Here is a 17,558-nt window from a genome sequence, read left to right as displayed (position 1 = left end):
AGGTCTCTCCTCTTTTTGCATCCTCTAAATGTGATGACTGTGTATCCTCATCCACATGAGCAACCCTAGCTTGACCCTCAGCTCTCCTATCTGTCCTTCCTTGTCGTTGAGGGCATTCAAAGGCATAATGACCTTCTTCATTGCAATGGAAATAGGCACCATAGAAGCCTCCTCTTCCTTTTCCATGTCCTCTACCTCTTCCTCTCTGATTTCCAAAGTCTTGATCACAGGAGCAGTTGAAACCCTCATTCCTTTGGTTCCTGCTAGTACACACATCTTCATTTTTCTTTTGGGTTTCATTTCGACCTCCAGATGACCTACCAGTTCCCCTTCCTCCTTGACCACGCCCTCTTTGTCTCCCTTCAAATCTCTTATTCAGCTTCTCTTCAACTTGTAGGGAAAACTGGTATGCCTCTTCAACGCTAGTCATTCTTACCAGACTTAATTCCTCCTGGATGCTAGGTCACAACTTACTGATATAACGAGCAACCTTCTCCTTATTTGCTTCTACATGCCTTGCTCTAATCAAAAGTCGATAAAACTCCTCTGTATATTCTTGGACTGATCTTCCTGCTTGCTTTAGCCCATGCATCTTCTTAAACAAATCAAGCTCATAGTCCACAGGAATGAACTGCTTCTTTAATTTGTCCACCATGCGATCCCACCTTGTGATCTTCTCCTTTCCTCTTATGTTTCTTTCCAATTGAACCTCTTACCACCAGATTTTGGCATGGCCTTTCAGTTTGGCCTTTGCAAACTTAACCCTATCTGGGTCCCTGATATTCTCATGCTCAAAGTATTCTTCCAGTTCATTGATCCAGTCGATCAACTCATCTGGTTTCAGATTTCCTAAAAATACACCCACATCAATTGTAGGTCTTTTCTCAAATTTAGTAATGGCCCTAAAAAGCCTTTCCTCTGCCTGATTCAAAACTTCCCCGTCAAATTCCCCTTCTGGTCCAATTTCTTCTTCTTCATTGTCATCCTCACTGTCGTCACCTGTGGCAACATTTGTTCCTCTACAGAGCTCCTCCTGCAATGCTTGTACCTGCCTTTGGAGGTCTCTAACCTCCTTAGGATTAACAGCTCCAACCCTTCCACCATGCTCTCTTCATGGAGGCATCTTCTTAACTCAAACCCACAACCACACAGTCCTTATGCAAATTGCCTCACAGTTGGCGCTCTATCTACACACTCAGGAAAACCCGCTCTGATACCACTTGATGGGGACACAACCCAAGCACAGAATGGACACAACAGGAAAAGAGAAATTGTATTAACTATGAAAATAAGCTAGTACATTTAGTACAGATAAAATAGACTTCAAAATATGCCCTAAGGGCTTACAATAGCACAAAACTGGAGATAATTTCTCCTTTTGGTACCTCCTCTCAATTTCCACTCCGAACTACCTTTTACAATGCCAAAAATGTCCTTAAATAGACCTCAGATGGTTAAGGACTAGGAGTACATTCTAAAAAGTGGTAGTAGGCATCCACCGACCAAGTAGAAGGCTCTAGAAGCCGCGTTAGAAGTTGGTGCAAATCTAGAAGAATCCAAAAATGGTAACCAAACTTTCGAGAGACATAACTTTTGAACCGTAGCTCCGATTGACGAACCGTTTACATTTTCAAAAAGCTCTTGAAGTGCTCTATAGCCTTATGGACAAGCTTTACTCGTCCCCATTTTTCGGCCCTTTTTGAGGTCATTTAATGCCCCTAACCTGACTTTGAAGCATTCTTAGGAGGTCTCCAAAAACTAAAAAACTATGATAACTTTCAAATTGTGGGGCCTTTTGACCTGATTCTTTTTCTGGAATGCTCTAAATTGCAATTACATTCATCTGGCCAATTTACACCTCCTATTTCACCAAAATGATGGCTCAATTACATACTCCTATTTTTTTGGCATTTACACTTATCCCAAGGTGTTCAAATACTCTATCCTAGAACACTGATAGTGGAACTGTGAGAGTTGGAACCTTTATTTGACCCAAATGGGTATCCAGAAATGAAAACACATGAAACAAAAACTAAGTCTAAGTACTTTTTTTTTTGGGTGACACAGGATTGCCCTTATACCTCTGGATGCTCCTGCATCAGATACCCAAGGTGGAGTACAAGTATAGATTGCCTGAAAAAGTGCCTATATGATTTTGATGTCTTAGAAATCATTGTAGATAGAACAGTATGAGAAAAGCCACCAACCCTAAGAAGAAACCCAAAATTATATATAATATTTGAATCATGGATTTGGTCACAAATCAAGCATGCAGAATGACTATGGTTTGTTTGAAACAATGTCACATTATTTTAAAAATTGCATACATTTGGAGTCTCGTGGATGTTTATTAAGAGGCACACGTGAATTCTTGCATGTAAGAAAGTTGTAGAAAGAGTGATGAACCAATTTGTAATGCCAAAGGTCCTTGATTGATCTTGGCTAAGTTATCTTTTCCCATGACTAACTGACAATGAAAGGTCACCTAATGATGTTCACAGGCCAAATGTAGTCATGTCACATTTAAAAAAATGTTCCCTTCCAAATTAGATTTTTGATGCCACCTGTCTAAAGAGGAACGTGTGGACTCTTTAATGTGATACATATATCCACTTGTATCAACATAATTATAAGGACTATAGAACATTAAGACACAAAAGAAAAGGGAAACACTTATTTACAAGAATCAATTCAACATAACTAAAATGTTATGAGAATAGAGATTTTTTTGGAATGGTCTATAAGAAGGAGATTTTTCTAAGGAACATGGGTTCTTTTGTTTCTAGCAGTCCTAAGGCTATAGGGGAAGATCATATTTTATGGATGTTGCTTGTAATAGAGAATGAGAGAGTGGTTTTATTTTCTTTATTTTGTTTGTAATTGTAGGGACGGGTTATCATATGATTTTATGTTTTGTGTTCATAATAAAGATAGGTTATATTTGTCAGATCTTATGATCTAAAAATGTAATTTTTGGATCCTTGTTGATCATATGCTCACATCTTTCATGTTTTAAATCCAATTCGGTGGTTATTCATAGTTGCAAAATAAAATAATATCTCTCTCCATTTCTTTGTGATGTAAAGAGGATTGATGGATTCTTCATATGGTTATTTTCTATTCTTTCTCTCTTTATTCTATTTGTAAACCTTGTAATTGTATTAATTCCATATTGATGGGTGAATGTTAGCAAACCTTTGTGTCTCCAAGTTAAAGACATAATCAATTTATCTAATTCATTGAATATGTTTTCATGAGGGTGTTGTACCTCTCATCTTTTAGGAGATTTATCAATCAATGATAACTCATCCAACTGTTAGTATCATTTTGTTCTTCCATTTGGGCATATTGAGTCATATTTTGCAATTCTTTTTGAAAGACAAATCTATTTACTAGCATAATGAATGCACCAAATAACTTCAAGGCTTTCTTAGATTAACATAAATTGCTAATAAAGACAATCAAGAACTATGCTTGAAGATGATCACTAGAACAACGTTGATTCAAGATTCATGAATGTTTACATAAAACCATGAAAACATTCACTACAGAGAGAATTAACCCTATCATGCTTCAACAATTAAGATTTTAGAAAAAGAACTCGAATGTGCTTTCCTTTATTTTCTTGCACTAAGAAAAGAGGAACTTTCGATTACAAAGACAAATCTATTCACACTTTTCAAAAATTGTCTTATCATCAAAATTCTAACATAAGTATTCCTTAATTCCAAAGTCCAAAAAGTCCCCTTACAAAGAAAAATGACCCCTTACGAACTACCCTTCTTTGGTAAATAAATACCTTCCAATTACACATTTTGAAAGAGGTTAATTAACATTAACAAAATTAACCAAGAGTAAGAAGGTATTAAGATTGAGATTGGAGAAATGTTTTGCTACGAACTAGCACAAGGGCTTATAAAATACATATGTATTGGTGACACACAAAGATAAATGCCATGATCAAATTACAAATCATCATTGGCCGAATCATCAAAATGGTGTTTAGTATATCAATTTTCCATGTCTTTGTCCACTTGAAAATGTGAATCTCTTTCTACTCATGGTATGGTTGGTGTTTGATGTATAATTCCTCAAAATGAGATTTCATCGAGGAATTTTATAAAATAATTTACCACTATTTCTCCACCATATCTGCTCCTTATGGAACTTATAGTCAATGCATTTGCAAATCTAAACACCTGTCCTTGTGTTATTTCAACTCAAGGCATCACAGACTGTGACAAGGTAGTAGGTTAGAACACTTGTCACCTCTCTTGTTTGACCACTTCATGGCCACAAATCTACTTGAGAAACCTTCACATTTAGCTTGTTTTACCATTGTATTCTACCATTTGATTTGATTGATAATTATAGTATGAACATGAGGCCAATCACCTTGTCATATAATAAGTAATTGAATCAAATATCCCCTAGCAAGGTGGTGACCCGAAACCCATGTGTACTTCCTTTTTAACAAGTCGTATCTCTGTCCATGATGGTATGATTTAATAAGCATGATGGTATCTATTGTTGTAGGCTCCTTATTGTAAGTGAAATGGCTCAGGCCTTTCAAGTTATGAACTAACTTTGTAACTCAATTACAATTGACGTGCAAACTGGTTTAAGCTCAATAGAAGAAAGCGTTCAATCGAACTAGATAGTATTTACATTCCTGGTTCCATTTCATTTTCCAGGTTTCAGTTGGGTGGAGTTTATATTTAGGCATCGTTGATAACTAATTTAACTAATTTTGTATTTTCATATATAAGAAACCTGGGTGCATTTCCACTATTCCCACACAATTTGCCAATATCTATACCTGCATAGCTTGCAACAGACGATCTCTTATAAATTTTGTTCCCAGTAGGCTTCGTTCATAACGTGGTTGTGCAAGTCACCTATGACACATTGCCGAGAGGGTCAGTATTAAAGATTTTATTTTTAAATTAGTTTCCTTTAATTGACACGAATAGTTGGCAACAATTTTATTTCCAAAAGATTAGGTTGGTTTTATAAATAAGACATGTATGTTATGTTCCTCAGCCCTTTGCTTGTACTGCCAAATAGGAAAAATATTTTAGTTACATAATTATAGACAGTTTATGATCATTGAAGAGATTTTTGATAAAGGGCACAAAGACCGTCATGACAAAGAAAAAGTGGAATAATCTATTTACTTATATGGTTATACCAATAGCTGTTAAAAACCTCTCTGTATTCAGGATGTTGATTTTGACAAAGCTAAATGTAGGAGTATCTAAGAAGCTTCTTGTGGAACTACTACATTTCTTCTTCTGAAATAGATTCTATTGTAAGATATTTCAAAAGATCCTGTTGTAAGATATTAAGGTATTGTATGTATATAAACTTAATTGAATATTAAGGTATTGTATGTATATAAACTTAAATATTCAATTAGATGCCAATGGATGTTAGGTACAAATAAATTGGCCATTGATTGGTCAAATGATGTATGCATTTATCCATCCATAGTAGTCAGCTGTTGAATTTGGCAATTCAATAGTACAAGATCAGTAAACACATAAAGTACACTGAAACAGAACATAAAACAATATGAAGACAGAATTTGAGTATTTCAATCTTTCTTTTTCAATCATATTTCCATTGTGATAAGTAAAGGTATTTTTTACATATATTAATTTGAGAGTTTGATTAGGACTTTTTTTTCAAATTTATTTATTTGTATTTCATAAGTGATGGTTCCTGTGAATCCATCATTCAAGGTGGAAATTATGAAAATCAGTCTTTAAATTATAGTTAATGGAAAGGTTCTATTCATCAAAAAAAAAAATCCATGCACTCATAAGTTTAATGTTGTTAGTTTTAAAAAGAGCACTACGGACATCATAGCTATCATTTCTAAAAAGGATTAAAAGCACAAAGGAAAAAAATAATAGAGATTGAATCTAACAAAATCAGATGATTTCCATTATAACTTAAGTTTCCTTACTATTCACATCATGACCACTTCCAGTAGACATGTTTTCTCACCACAAGTACCATCATTCAGCACTTATTGAAGTCTAAACCATTAAAATATGACTTGACATGAAGTGAGAAGATTATAAAAAACATGAACAATAATATCTAAACAATGTTTCAAAAACTATTCACATGTTGATATTGTTGCCTTAATCTTTTCTCAATTTTGGTGATTTTAGGTACCAAGAAAAAGGAGAGCATGCATCCTAATAAAGGTATCATTTCTTCTTAACAAATTGTCAAACACCCTTCTTCGCAAGCCAATTGAACATTAGAGTTTTAGAAATGAATAAGGGAAATAATAGACTCTTAAGATGGGCTCTCCAAGTGATTGGAATTTAGGGATTCCAAAGACAAGCCTAGTGTTTGAATCCACATAACACATGATAAACTATTGAAATTAAGTTGCTTGATACTATTATCCCACTGCTATGCCACACTAGCATCTTCCATGAGATACATGTAAGGCTAGAATGACCACCATGAGCAATTGATCAAGTATTTATAAAGTACTCATGGTTGTTGCTTAGAATAACCACACCCCTTTCAAAAGCTTCATCTCCAACACCAACCCTTTGCAAACAAAAGGTTTACGGTGTATTCTTCCATTTTCTTTTGTATTTTCTTTTACTATTCGTTTTTGGAAGTTAATGGGCAAGTCTATAGGGTAATATGTGTGACTGTTGGCCATAACTATTATCATGGTGGGCAACATTTTGAGATTCAAAGATTATTTTTGGGTTTAAGTCCTTCAAAATCATGGGAAGAGGATTATTTTTTGCTTAAGTAGGGCTTTAAGCATGCAGGTAAAATGGATCTGTATTTGGGCTTCAAAGTGCTTAGGGAAATGTGTTGAGGATTTTAATATTGAGATCATCATGAGTTGATTTGACATTGTTAAAGTACAAAGGGAGGGTGAATATCTTAAAAGGTAATGTGGGTTTCCTTATAATATTCCAACATTCTTAAATTTTATACTATTATAGATATAACATATTATTATTGTGAGACTCGGTGAACAAATTATTGAATAGCATCCATCACAATACTGATTGGCAAATGCACAATTGGAAATAGAGAGAGAATTGAGAAAGAGGGAAGAAACAAGAGCTAGAAAAGCATGTGAAATAGAGGAATGAAGGAAGTTGCAAAAGGGCTTAGCAAGACTATGTAAAGAAAGAGTTCAGGCTTCAAATTTTTGTTCTAAGAATAGCTTGGTGGTTTGTCAAAAAGTAGTTAGGAGGGCTTCAGAGGACAATGATAGGTCAAAATTGAGTTATAAATGTGTTAAGCTATGATGCATGACTATCCTGAAATGAAAGTATTGACCTTCTTGAAAATTGTAGAAACCTAGGACAACTCTAATACACCTTTTGAAAGGTAGATGGACAAAGTCAACTAAAATAGAAAAATAATCAATGTGTTGCAGTACTAGCATTTTTCATTAACCATTTTGTCCATATCAATTATATGTTGTCCATATCAATAACATTCCATATCAATTACATGTTGCCCGATGAAATTTGCAGAGGCTATTGAAAAAATTCAAAGAAACTTTTTATGGACTGGTACTGAGGTAAAAAAAGAGAATGCCTTTAATTGCTTTGGATCAAGTTTGCAAGCCCTTCAATGAAGGAGGATTGGAAATTAGAAAAATTAGAAGTATGAACAAAGCTCTCTTGGCCAAACAAGGATGGAGAACTTATCATGATAACAAAGAATGGAGTACCATTTGGAAACATAAATACCCTTTCAATGTTAATTCTCTAGCTGAATTCCTCTCCTCTCTTGATGTTATTCATCCTTCTTCTATATGGGGAGCTATTCAGGGACAAAGAAAACTCTTGGAAAAGGGTGTTCTTGGAAAATTGGAAATGGGTACAAGGTGAGATTTTGGGAAGATGTTTGGTTAAAGGATCATCCTCTTATTGAATATTTTTAGGATAAGGCTTAGGTTGATATATGCAAACAAAGATATGGCATTTTAGTTTCTCACTATTGGTAGAATAATTCCAGGGTGAATTTGTCTGATATTGATCAAGGTTTCAATAACATTCAATTATCTCTCAATGTTGTCTCTCTTTATCCTTCTCTTGAGGACAAGATAATATGGAATGTTGATCCAAGTGGCCAATTTAAAGTTTCTACCATCTTTGCTTCTAAGGAAAAGGGCAATCAACCTTTGTGGTCTTATGCTTGGATTAAGGGTTTCATACCCAAAATTAATATCTTCTATTGGATAATGCTTCAAAATAAAATTCTAACACTAGACAATTTGCAAAAAAGAGGCATTAATGTGGTTAATAGGTGTACTTTATGTAAAAATGGATTTGAAGATAGAGATCATTTGTTCATGAATTGTGCTTATACTCAACTAGTCTGGACTGAGATACTTAATAACTGGAGCTTGACCTGGGTTCATCAAAACAATGTTGAACTCTCTTTTAAAAGTTGGAAATGCCCTTCAAAGGACCCTAATGTTCAATTTCTTTGGAAATTAACTCTCCCTCATCTCTGGTGGGGCATTTGGAAAGAAAGAAATAATAGAATATTTAGGATGGGTGCTTGGATAGAATATCATTAGAGCTATCAAGGAGAATTTTAAATCTCAGAGGAAAACTGATCCAATCTTTCAATTTGATACTCCTTTGCAATCTGAATATCCTAATTTGAAAACTGATAATCAAAGATTAACCATAAGATGGAATACTCCTCCTAATGGTTGGATTAAAGGGAACTTTGATGGAGCTACTAAGGGCAATCCGAGAAGAGTGGGATGTGGAGAAGTTTTGAGAGATCATGTGGGAAATGTAATAGATGCAATTGCAGTTCCTATAGGTCATTCTAATAGTCATATTGCTGAAGCTATTTCTGCCCTATACACTATAAAGCTAGCAGTTGATCTAGGATACCCTAATCTATGGTTGGAAGGTGACTCTATGAATATTGTTAATATTTTGAATAATAAAAATTCTATTTCATGGACGATAGAAGCAACAGTCATGGAGATCAAATCCCTAATGCATAAATTTGAAAAATTTGTCATATCCCATACATATTGAGAAGCCAATAGGGTTGTTGACTGGATAGCTAATCATGTTGTATAATCGGAGTATAAGGTGAGGTGGCTTGATGAATTAAACAAGCACATTGATTTAAATGCTATCATTAATTATGATGCCATTCATTCCAAAGTGGGAAAGATTTTCTAGGATTAGAAATTTAATGATTTTATGGAGTGGCCTTATGGATGTCAGATTACCTTCCCCAAGGAAGTACAGTCATGTGAATGTAATGTGGCCTTTTCACATATCATTGAAAAAGTGAGCTCCTTTTGAAGTGATGAAAACCTGGTTTCATTTAAACCTATTTGCTCTTTGTGTTTGTTTGTTTATGGTTCTTGGCTCTTTCTATATTCTACAAATGGGGGGTGAACCGTGAAAGCAAGAACATAGTAAGTGTGATGATTGGAAGGTTCGGAAGGAAGTGTGAAACATTTTATAGAAAGGGAAGGTGACCAACTACCTAGAGAGACTACATGGTTTTAAACCTCATGTCACGACTGCCTTTTTTAAAAATTGGTCTGATGATAGGGTCACTCTTTATGGAGTCACTGTGAAATTAACGGAGGACTTCATTTCCAAGATCATAGGGCTCCCCACGAATGGCATTAAGTTCACCAAACAAACCAGTATCTCTAATGCTATCGACAAAAAATTTCTGAAGTTGAATACTAAGGAGAAATAGCTGGAAAAGAATGGAGATTTCTTTGATGTGGAATAGATAAAAGAAATTTTGAGGGATTTGCTATGTTTTATCTGTGAGTATTTCATCCTCGATGGTAAAAATAAAAGGTTTCATAAATTTTGTTTTGTTTTTCTCAATCATTTCAAGCATAAGGATAGACTTTCGTTCCCTTTCTATTTGCGATTCTCTTTGCTTCAAAATTTGCATGCTCATAGGAAGGAGTCTTGTCCTATTTTGCATGAAGGTTTGATACTTCTCATAGAGGGTTATTGTAAAAATAAATCCATATCCTCCACCCCTTCTAATAAACATAAGGGTTCTCACTCAAAAAACATTAAGAAAGAGGACAATGTAAAAGTAAAGGAGAAGGTTCTTAAACGTAAACCCTCTAATACTCAAAAACAAATTGTGGAGGAGGTTTATGAGTCTAAGAATACTGAAAGCTCTAAGAATGATATCAATGAGGAAGAGGAACGTACAGATGTTGGGGATTTTAGTTCCAATTTGGAAGGATATCCGAAGACCAAAGGTAAAAATGAGAAAGGGAATGAGAAAGACATAAGTGAAGGAAATTCAAAACAGAGCAACTCTGATAATGAGGGTAATTAGACTATTTCTGGTGGAGGTGATAAAGAAAAAGAAAAACAAACTAAGAATCTTTTTTATATGGGAGAGGAGGATTATATGGTTAAACCTACTTCACTTGTTATGGAGATTGGAGGACAAGAAAAGGAGGACTTTGTTCAGAATGAGAACCTTGTTGAGACTAGGGAGGAGGAATAAATGGAAAGGGAGGAACATGTTGACAAGGTTGGTTCCCCTCCTCATGAGATTGTAGAAGGTACCAGTGACTCTTTGCAGAGGGAAACCAAGCTTTCCTTCCTACATTCTGCTAAGCTCAAATTTGACTCCATTCTCCATGTCGATTCATGAATTTATAATGAATTGATGGGGCTGAAGAAGAAAGTGGAAACTCTGCAACACATCCTGTGTGCTAGAAAATGTGACCTGTTAGTAGCATGAGTTAACAAACCAACATTAGTTAAAAACCTTGAAAGTGTATCAAAGATTCATCAAAATGAAAGAAAACTAAACTAATGCTTGCTTGGGTTTTACAACCCTAAGCAGCCAATAAATCAAGTCTTCCAGCCACCTCTACAGCTCAACAAAGGCACCCATAAGAGGCCTTGTTGGTGTGTTAAGTGTAAGGAAACTCAGGTGTGGAAACAGCTTCCTACACTAATCTCATAAGGAAAGTATGATGCAAATCCTATTAAAATCTTCTACACTTGCAGATTCAATATCATGTAAACAACAATATTGCAACCAACCATGCATATAGAAGATAGACAGAGAAAGGAACACATAACAGAAGGATTTTTTGGTGGGGAAAAACCTTTTGGTAAAACAACCCCACCCCTTCAGAACCTGCACAATGTATTATCTTCAACACGAGATTACAATACACTTGCAATGCAAGTTCAACATCAACAACAGAAGACTCCAATAGCTACTCGCAGTACCAACAATACACCTTTTTCGCATTGCATCTCTTCACAACCCTAAAAATTCTTATAACGTGCACTTCACTTTAGGGCTACTCCCAAAAGGTAAATCGTATTAGGGTTTTACCATTCTTCGAGAAAATAGGAACCCCAAAAAAAATTTCAGGGCGATGCCTCGAACCCCACTATTGGAGTAGAGTGTACAGTACTCAAATATCTTAGTTGCCACATGTCTTCACCTGTCATTGAATCTTCCTAACATAGGTTTTCCATGTCATAGGAATCCATCATAATCGTTTTAGTCATGATCTCCTTACACACAATTCAAGATGTCGACACATCAACATTATTTGCAAGAAATACATTTTACAAAACAAATCATAAGAATAGGAATTATACAAGGTTGAGACACCTTATTCCTAACATTAAGATGGGGGGGTATGTTTGATGTGCTCTCCCAAACACAACAATGGAGTGAATCTCTTGAGTGATTATGCAAATGTGAGTGCAAATGCAATATGAACCTAGGATAAATGAGATGAACACCACCTCAAGAAATGGCCATGGAGAAAGCCATACTTGAGAGCATTCAAGGATGAAACTATGGAATGCAACTAAGAAACCAATGAGATGTGCAAACTAAATTAAGATGTAAATGAAATGGAGATGCTAATACATGAAAAAAATAGGCTAACAATGCATGAGATAAACTAAATCAGCTACCAAATAGTTAGTATGCACCTAAAAATCATTATGAAAATCAAACTACAATGCAAACTCTTAGCATGAGAACTCAAAACTCAAAATGGCATGGTAACAATGCAACAATGGGAGATGAAAATGCTTGAGACAAACCCTCTATTTATAGGCTCAAGAGAGAGCTTGGTGAGGTCGCATCCATGTAGATGCCACATAAGGTGACATGCAAGCCATGCAAATGGTCAAGAATTCTAAATTTTCTCACACATGTGTGAGAAAACTTGAGAAGAAGAGTGGGAGACAAGAGTGCAAAGGGGAGTGTGTAGGCATGCCATCTCACACATGTGTGAGCACACTCTTAGGCTAATGAGGGGGATTGGGAAGAAGATTAGGAATGATTAAGTGGGATTAGAGAAGAAGTAGGCTTAAGAGGATGAAAATGATGGTCATAGGCTAGGCTCTAGCTTAGGCTTAAGATTAAATTAAATGAAATTTAGTTTAATCATGGGTTTAGAGGAAATATAGGATGTGAGGCTTTAAATAAATAAAATTTATTTAAAAATGGAGAAACATGGAGGATCATGCATTAAATTAATTTAACACATTAAGGCTAGAAGTATTTAAATTAGATTTAAATACTTAAGAGAATGAACTAATTTAATTAAATAAATAGAAGAATGTGAGCAATATAATTAATTAATTAATAATTAATTACAATGTCATGGGCAATATTAAAATTAATTAATATAGTGTTTAGGGACGATTTTAAGCGTCTACACATCCAAGATACCAATTGTGCCAAAATCAATCAATTGGAAGAGTAAATGGGAGATATCCCAAATAAACTCAAAAACTATGAGCAAAATCTCAGAATGCTTATCAAGGAAAGTGGAACAAAGGATGGAACAGGTTACATCTAGTATCTGTATTGCTATTGCAAGCCTTAACAAAAGAGCTAATGAAGAAATAATATCTTTCGAGGGTCCAAGCAAGAGAAAAAGGTAGAGCTCGAGGAAGAAAGCCCTAAAAGATGTTGTTTCTTTGGCTACTAACTCCATCCAAGATAATACTATGATTGGTAAGGAGGCTATGAAGATGATTATGGAGCTGCAATAGCAGCTTTGGGTTTTTCTCTTTGGTTTTGTCCTGTTCTGGTCCTATTTACTGGATGTAGTATATGGTACTTGTATTTGGTCCTATTTTCTATTTTTTGGTCTAAACTTTATTTTTGGTTCTAGATCCTTGTAAAACCTAGGTACTTTTATTGGACTATGTTTGTGGTTTCAGGTCCCTCTAAAACCTAATTTTGATACTATTTTTAGTAGGTTTTAGGACTAGTTCTCCTAGTGGTTTTTAATGCTTTATCTTTTTTTCAGATGTTAAAGGGTTACAGGGTCCCTTCAAAACTTGCTTTTACTATAATCTAAAACATTACAAGATGCCTCTATTTATAGAGGTGTTTGATTGTTTCCAGAAAAAATATCTAAATTAGCTGACATAGGACAAATAGACTTTTCTAGAACTATCTAAACATAAATAACTTCTAGAACTTTACGAACCTAAATATTAATTTGACCTAACCCTATTCGAAAATTTAGTTGGAGTTTCTAGAATCCTCTAGTATTTCATTTGAGGGTGAAATTATGCATTCCAACACTCCCCCCTAATTTCAACCTCAAATGTTGTCGCATGAAAATTCTAATGTGCCATGATTATTATTTATTTTTCTTTGTCTATTTTTCATGTCCACATCCACACCTATAGACATTGAAACCTTTTGCCTCTTTGATGCCTTTCTCTAATTTGTTTCCCAATGTTTTTTAATTCCTTCTTATGCTTGAACATTTGTACCTAAATAAACCTCTAATCATTCCTGCAATTTTCTACCAATTTGATCCATAGCTCCATCCACAATCCATTTTGATGCAACCTACTATAAAATATTTGTTACACTCTCTTTTCAAACATGTCTTATCACAAAGTGTTGGGAATATGACCAATCAGTCAAATAAGATGAGATATGTGGTTGTCATTTATGGCAACATATGTTTTACAATATAGCTATGATTGTTTGTGATGAAAAATTGTCTAAGTATTGGACAATGTTACAACAACATGATGAGGTTTATTGATAGTGGAAAATTTCTTAAGAATATTCTTTTGTGTAGTTAACTACAAATGCATGACATCATCTTGATGATGTATACTAGTGTGCATGTTTGTACAGACAACGAAGTTCAAGTTATGAAGGCAATATTGATGCAGATACTTCATTATATAGAACAGAGCAAGTCAGCAAATTGAGTTGTACAATTTAAAGAATTATTTTGATTATTAATTCTTGATGAGCCAACTCTCAGGATGATATGTGAGCTAACTAAGGAAGGATTTATTAATATGATTGATATAAGTAAAGAACTTCATTTGTAAAGTTAGGTGTGAATGTGAGGTCATGTTATTTGATATGATAATGCGAGATATGATGCAAACTGATATATGTGCAATTACTCCTTGTTTATGACATTGATAAAATAGGGAGGAATATTATCTATAGCCTACCAAAGGCTTGTATGAATAGCTGACAATCAGAAGATTTGTGAAGTACAACAAGTGATCCAGTATTTTATGTATATATATTCTCTTGAAGAACTTAATTGTATAGTTGCATGTTAGGGAAGTGGGCTCTTCTTGCACACATTTGTATATGATCCACCAACTCCTAATAGGGTTGAGGCTTCTAACAATGCCTGGTCTCCTGATAGGACTCAAGATACTATACATTCTTCATAGAATCCTAATAGGGTCAATATCCTTAACCAAATTCTTTATATAGTGAATCATCTCGTGGGTTTCATCCCCACCGATGTTTTCCCTTGACCAGAGTTTCCCTAGTTAACAAAATATGGTCTTATGAGCTCTCTTTATATATGGTTTTTTATACTATTTAGCATTATTGGTTTACTTTCTTATGCATGTGGCAAAGTAATTAATAATATCCAGTTGTGGGAAAAAAGATTGAAAATACTAATTCATCCCCCCTCTCAATATTATCTATTTTTGGCAATTGGTATCAAAGCCTACTTATTCAGATGATGCTTAACAACTTGAATAAAATACCTATGGATATGGAACAATTGAAGAAGAATTTTGAAGAATCTCTTGAGAAAATTGATCTCCTTACTAATGAAAGAGATGGATTAAAGGATAGATACAAAGATGCAAAAGCTTATATTAGTAAACTAAAGGACAAGATAGATAACCTGAAGAAAAAAGGACTTGGTGAGTGAATTAGTGATGATGATATTGAAGATCTAAAGAAAGAAAATGAGATCTTGAAACATGAGTAAAAAATAGTAGAACTCAAGCTAAGCCTTTAAGAAAAATGGAGGAAAGAATGATTCTAAAAAAAAAGCTGAAAATGCAGATCTAAGATTCTAGTTACGCAAAGTAATATCTGAATTAGAATCTATCAATTTGGAACATGCAAAATTAAAGAAATACAATATTATTTTGAAAGGTGAACTGGTGCAAACCAAACAAAAACTTGAGAAATTATATACCAGCGGTGAAAAGATTGAAGAACAAATGTTTGTGCAAAGACCTAGTTATGATAAGACTCGACTTGAATTCTTTCTTAGACAATCTGTTAAGAAATCTATTGAGAGAAAAGAACTTGATCCTCTTGAAGTCAAGAAAGATTTAAACATGAGAAAATCTAATGATACATCCAAAGTCAAAGAGAATGTTATTTACTAAGAGAAATCTAAGGAATCTTATCAATATGGGAAAAGTAAAGAAAAAAAGGAATCTCATGTTAAATTCTTTACATGTGATGAACCTAAACATATTGGAGATGATTGCAAAGGTAAGTCTTTTAAACCTATTTCAAATTTTTATTTTCATAATTTTCATGGATATGAACATTATGCAGTGGATTGTAAGAAACTTAAATTTGATAATGATAATGCAAATAGTAGAATATTTAGGAACACTAACTATGCAGGTAACAGAAGAAGATCTCATAGCAATGAAAGTGGAGAAAGAAGACAAATTGTTTGTTACAAATGTAATAATCTTGGACACATTGCAAGGAATTGTAGAACACCTGACAACCAATATAATGAACAAAGAAGGAATATACTTGTATGTTAGTTATGTAATAACTTTAGACACACAAAAAAAATTGCAGAATGGATAGAAGAAACTAAATAGGAATCAGAACTAAAGAAGGAACAACAAAAGAAATGATGACAATCTGAAGGAAGAAGTGAAGGATCAAATAGAAGAATTCAAGGAAACATTTTTAAAGGCAAAAGAACTTGGAAGTTCTCATATAGTTTTGGAAGAAGTACAACCTAATGTACCTGATAATATAGTAAAGTCACCTATTGTCTATGATTCATCCTACCTGAATTAAGCATTCTCAATAAAACAATGCATCAGTCAATAAAAACTGATGTTAGAGAGAATACCACAAGTTGTGCAGTTAGTAGTATATACTAGACACTAAGAGAAGTATATAGTAAAGTGCACATTGCTTGATATGATCAATATAAGGTTATGTAGAAAAATAATCTCTCTATTACATAGAGACGATATTTTAAATTTGTGGCAGATACGCATTTAATGCAAAGTATAGATTGTAAAAGATTTAAAGAATGCAAATTGATTTACGAGCATCATTTGCTAGTGTAAAATCTTAAGTTTAATATTGAAGAGTACTTTGATAGCTATTTGAAGTGGTGAAGCTTGCAGATATGTGTGATCAGGCCTAAAATGTGAAATTAAGATATTTTTTGAATTTATTGAGCATATTTTTCTGATGCAGAGCACACAACAGAAGGGTTTCTTCTATTTTTGTTTAGAAGTTAGGGTTAGGAGCCTGTAATTCTTGGACTATGTCCATTTTGTCTTGATCATTTTTGTCAACATCTCCATCATCTGGGAAAATCATTTCTTCAACCATACCTATCACTAACTCTCCCTCATCTGTAAGAACCTTTTCCTCACAAGGTTCAACAACAACCTCTTGTTGTTTACTCTCACTCTCTACACCAGCATTCATCTGTTGTCCATGCCCTTCCAATGGAATGTGTACCATTTCTTGATCCTTGTCTTCATCAACAACTTCATCTTCATCTACTACTTGTTCCAAAATCAATTCTATCCTCTCCCACTTTGCAATACTTTTATCTAACTCTCTTTTAAGATTCTTGTAACTTTCTTCTTCTTGTTCTTCCAAGACCCTTCTTAGGCTTCTCAACTCCTCTTGTCTCATCCATTATATTTCTTTTTTTCTTGCTTCTTCTTCCTTCTTCTTTCTTTCTCTTTCTTCTCTCTCCTTTTTATTTCCATACAAGTACTCCTTCAATTCCTTAATAATTTCTCTTTCACTCTGTGTCAAAATCATCTTCTCAAACGAATCTAGGGTTTGTTAGATATCTAACCACCACCTTGGAACACTCTCAGAGGATAGTTCTACTCCAAGCATCAACGAGGGACCTTCAACCAACCAAATCCTAGATCTTCCTCCTAGACCTTTTGTTGTGCTCTGACACCAATCTGATGCAAAGCACATAGCAGAAGGGTGAATAAGCACAAAAT

Source organism: Cupressus sempervirens, chromosome 7, assembly GCF_028749045.1.
Source record: "Cupressus sempervirens isolate cs-2001-9-10 chromosome 7, ASM2874904v1, whole genome shotgun sequence".
Lineage (NCBI taxonomy): Eukaryota > Viridiplantae > Streptophyta > Pinopsida > Cupressales > Cupressaceae > Cupressus > Cupressus sempervirens.
The sequence above is the reverse complement of the archived record's forward strand: the minus strand, read 5'-3'. Positions refer to the sequence as shown.